This window comes from Ursus maritimus (assembly GCF_017311325.1).
Source record: "Ursus maritimus isolate PB19 chromosome X unlocalized genomic scaffold, ASM1731132v1 scaffold_X1, whole genome shotgun sequence".
Lineage (NCBI taxonomy): Eukaryota > Metazoa > Chordata > Mammalia > Carnivora > Ursidae > Ursus > Ursus maritimus.
This window is the reverse complement of record NW_024423319.1, coordinates 112,759,417-112,764,364: the sequence shown is the minus strand read 5'-3', so window position 1 is coordinate 112,764,364 and position 4,948 is coordinate 112,759,417. Positions and strand designations below refer to the sequence as shown.

Genomic DNA, 4,948 nt, shown 5'->3' with positions numbered 1-4,948 from the left:
AAAAAAAAAAAAAAAAAAACCTTTAAAAAAAAATCTGCTTCAAAGGAGATGTGAATGCATTTTGAATTTTTCCAAAAAAACTGATTTCTAGCCACAATCTAAAACCCAATAGTAAAGATGAAAAAGTCCCACAGAAAAATGTTGAAAAGAGCGTTATATCTTCCTGCTTCCCCAAGATAATGTCGTATTAATTTAGCACAGGAAAACGGGTGAATATATACATTTTTTTACATTTTACCCTTTTACAGTCTATCCTTAAGCCTGCGGTGGTAATTACCATGATGATCTGGAACACTGACACCATTTTCAATTAATACATGAACATCTCCATAATATTATTATCAAGAATAAAAATGTTAGACTATAAGCCAAGCCAAGCCCCCTGGCCTCCCCATCCTCATACAGAATGTTCTGGGTGGGATTGAGGACTAAAACAGAACTTGTTTATGTATTTTAGAAAGTCTGACTATACGGAGGTGGTCAAATATGCAGTCACTAGCAAATTCAGCTTCTCTCTGGGGGCTCCACTGATTTCTAGTGTCTCTTTTCTACCCACCCACTCCCTTCCCCCTCAAACTTCTCTAAGTGTTTCCAAATTCCTATCTCTTTGGTTTGCATGCACTTTTGTTCAGTGAGCCTAGACAGATGTTGCTTCCGTATCTGGCCTGCCCTCTCACTCAGTCATACAATTAGGATCAGCACTTTTTCCTGCTTTGTTTTTATTTTTTTCCTGAGAAGCAGTTTGCTCCTTTACACTTTCAGCCTCTATAAGGAAACACCCACTTTGCACCCCAGTTTGTCATGACTACTCAGACCAAATCTTGACCTGAAAAGAAAAATGAAATTGTGTGTTTTATTGAAGATCAGAGGCCAGTGGGTTAAGAGAAAAAACCTGGAAGTTCAAGGCCTCATATGTGAATATTATGGCTTAGACATTTTAAGAAATCATCTAGATTTTCTTGAAAAGTAAATATGAGGGGTACCTGGCTGGATCAGTTGGAACACGCGACTCTTGATCTCCTCAGGGTTGTGAGTTCGAGCCCCACGTTGGGTGGAGCGATTACTTAAAAATAAAATCTTTAAAAATAAATAAATAAATATGAAACCAGAAGAACCTTAACTATGTGGTTAAGGTGATACCCTCCTATATAGACTTAAAACTTCTAATCTTGTTTTAAGGAAATGCTTTAAAATTCCTTACAATATGAATAATAGAAATCCAACCTGCAGTAAAAAGGTCCAAATTGTAGAGAAAAGAAAAAAGATTGCAATTCTATTGAAAAAGGAGCCCTACTTTCTGTGAAGAAAAGTGCAAGGTGGCCAGCCCTGACTCAGCACAGATGGGACAATAATAGCTTCAATCGAATTCTTCTTCTGCAGGATTATCCATTTCATTAGGGATTTAGATTCAGAGAGAGAGAGCTGTGCATTTTTGCTCATTCTTATTCTCACAATAGTAATATCCTTTCCTTGAGCTAGTCAATTTTATCTAAAGTTCTCTATAGCTAAGACTGCTAGAAGCTATAATACCCAGCAGAATCTTTTGTATGTTGCAAAGTAATGGCCAAGGAATACTATTCTTTATGTTGCAATCCCAATGATCTCCCCCTTTCTACCTCATTTTTATTTAAATTATAGGAGGACAGGAAAAAAATGTTGAGTTTCTCTTTTATCCCTAGTCTCTGACCCATGTCAAATTGCTTTTATCTCAATGAAGACTGTTTCCACAACACATATTTTTAACATAAAATTTTACATAATGAAGCATGAATGACTATTCATGATAAAACTTCAAAAAAACAAACAAACAAACCCAAAACCCCCACAACCCATTAATGTTGTTGCACTAATTACTTGAGTATCCACTGTGTAAAACCATAGAATTATTTCTAATATTTGCTTGAATAGATCATTTTCCTTGTGAAGGACCCACTAATAGAGTCAAACAGAGTCAGCAGGGTATGGGCATACAGGGAAAAATGAATCTCTGCCTGTCTTTATTATGATAATGGTATACTTTTCTCTCAAGAAATTAAAGCTCATTGCATCCATCCCATAACCCTCTTGTGATGGTGTTAGGAAATGTTTTCCTCCTTTAATATCAAGATGATAGTGTTTGTGAAAGCTCTTTGTAAGCTAGAAAGTAGTTTTCATATATGAATTAGTATCATTGTTGGCTTATGCTTATTTACATCTGAGGTTAAAACGAGACACCTAGAGGTGGTTCTAGTTTGGTTTCCCCAAATCAAACCCTGAGACTAAGATTTGGGTGCAAAGAGTAAACTGGGGAGGTGATCCCAGGAAGCATAAGCAATGGAGTGGGGACCATTAGGCAAGGGAGGATGTCACCAAAAGGGGTGAGTTAGGAGTCGTTCTAACCATGTGCAAATGAAGCTCAGGGGAACCAAGCAGCCTCCGAACCCTAGGTATTTAGCCACAGGCTTCTGTCCCTCATTGGTTAAGGGCTGTGCCAGGGGACGATAAATCCCTGGCGCTTCCCAGACAGCTGTGCAGGGGCTGAGCCAGCTCCAGAGGTGCTAGAGAAAGCCGTCAGGCAGAGATGCAGAGAGACACGGGTCGCTGCCTGAGGTGAGGAGCTGTCAGCGTGTACAAGACTGTCTTCCCCAGTAGCTGTAGGTGAACCCAGGGTGCGCCGAGGGCATATGGAGCAGGCCATTCGTGGTGTGTGCTGAGAAGTCAGCTGTCATATGCAGGCTCAGAAACAAAGCCAAGAGCAGGCTTCTGGGATCTGATTTGTTTTGTTGGTTCCAGACCTAGCCTAAACTCTTTGCATGAGTGAAGCATCCTAGGTGAAATTACTCCGGGTTTCCTTTAATACTGTGTATTGGTGCCATTATTAGCTATTTTTAGATGTTGAGATTGAAGTGCTGTCCAGCCTCTGCTACGTTTCATGAAATTTATTGATATGGTTTGGGAGGCAAGCACATTCTAGTACAATTTGTTCTAACCCTGGGTTTTCATGAGACTCATCCAAGGAGCTTTGCAGGAAAATGCTGAGGCCTGGGCCCCACCCTTTTAAAATAAGGCTGTCTAGGAGTGGCGCCCAAGTCGTGTGTGTGTGTGTGTGTGTGTGTGTGTGTGTGTGTGTGTGGTTTAACTCTCCAGATGATTTTTATTATAGCCAAAATTGAAATCACTGGGTAATGAAGAAAACAGCTTTGGAAAGCTTTGAAGTCAGATGGCCTTAGGTGTAGGTTTCTACCTCTTCACTAAGCAGGTGCATAACTTTCCGTGAGTAACCCACCTTCTCTGGGTTCGTTTCCTCATTTATAAAACAGGGAGACTAGATCTGCCTCACAGACTTCTTTGAGAACTAAATGGATGCAAAAAAGAAAAAAAAGAAGTCTACTTTCATGCCAGTACGTGGTTGGTGCTTAATAAATGTCAGTTCTCACCTTCCCAGTACCCTCTGACTTGGCTCTGAGAAGTGCTACTGTGTCTCCATACGTTGGAAAATGAAAATTAAGTTCTCATATGTAGGTGGAGAGGGTGGAAAGCTGTGAGAACAAATGGAGGAGGGCAGACTAAGATTATTACACTGTCAGAAGCGAACAAACAACTGGCTGAAAATGGAAACAAAACCACTAATGGGGCTAAAATACAGTGATGCAAAGGCTTCGTTTGGAACAGATTAAGGATGGCCTGAGAGCCCCTCCCTGCTGGGGATAAGTGGATACTGTGGGGTCAGGCCTCATGGAGCTTCTGTACGGAGTTTAAGTCTCAAGTGCAGGGAAGATATTTACTAGGGAGCCTTTATAACACCCTTGGTTAGGCGAAGTACCCTCCTCTGGGTTTCTTAGGTTACCTTTAAATTAGCATTTGATATTACATTCACAGAAACTATTTATGAATTGATTAGAAGCCTGTGCGTTTCTTTTGGGCAGCGCTGTTCACTCATCAGCATTACCTGGTTCAGAATCAAAGTGCAGCCATTATCAAACTAAACTAAGTCCAAACAGAGACTGGGGTCAATGTCACAGACTTTGCGATTGCCTCCCCCAGCAAGTGGCAGCCTTAATCCCTTCCCCTTTTGTTTCAGGAATGCCGAGTTTGTCCAATTAGAGAAGAGTCCAATGTCAGGAGAGACAAAATCTGCACCATTTTGCTTCCATAAATAATGCCTGTCTTAAAATGGTTACGGTATGACATAGGCAGGCAGAGCAAAGAGTCACAAATAAATGGAGCCTGGGGCCCTTACTACTGAACAGCTTATCAGTTATGTGAGCCAATTCTGTCTGAGTTAGGTTTTCTGTACCTTGCAGGTCAGAGTTTCCAAGTGGATATGGTTATTACCGAGAAAGGCAGACTCACGGACAGAGCTCCCCGCTCGGCCACGTAAGAATGGGCCTTGGACCTGGAACACTTCCTTACCAAGGTATGAAGAGCCCACACAGCCTGTGCTGGGTTGACTGCCTCATGTGGGAGTATCTTTCCCTGTTTCATGCTTAATGAATGTTCCTTCACTCTGCTTAAACCTGTATGTCAATGGCCCACAGGCACACACCTAGCTTTCAGTATTTCAGACACCATGGGGAGTGGTCAGAGTTCTGCTGTGACACGAGAAGGGTGTGTATAGGCCAATTGCCCTGCACTGGCTGCCCAGGGGACCTGCTGGCCATGGGGGACCGACCCCCACTATCGAAGCTGGTCTTGCTCTGTGTTTTCTTCATGTAAGTCAGACATAATTCCATATAGTGCTTGACCATATTGTGTTTTCCTTGGCAACTCCAGTACCATCGTGCGATGGGCAGAAGTGTTTAGAGTCCTCTGGTAGCTGGTGTGCAGTGTTTTGCTCCCCTGGGATTGATAGCTGGCGCACAGTGTTCTGCTTGACAGTGATATATAGTTATATTTTGCACAAAAGTATAGTGAGTGCCTTATCTTTAGATAGGCAGAATGGTGAGTAAATTCCGTAGCATCAGTAGTT

At 41.8% G+C, this 4,948-nt stretch overlaps 1 long non-coding RNA gene across 1 annotated transcript in view; it reads left to right on the top strand.

Moving 5' to 3' along the window:
• The window catches only part of LOC121103489, a 27,130-nt gene extending 22,734 nt beyond the window's left edge, over positions 1 to 4,396 (top strand). Inside the window, exon 3 of the long non-coding RNA XR_005835757.1 lies at positions 4,284 to 4,396. This is a non-coding gene — a long non-coding RNA (uncharacterized LOC121103489). The remainder of the gene's footprint in view (positions 1 to 4,283) is intronic.
• Positions 4,397 to 4,948: the final 552 nt, after the last annotated feature.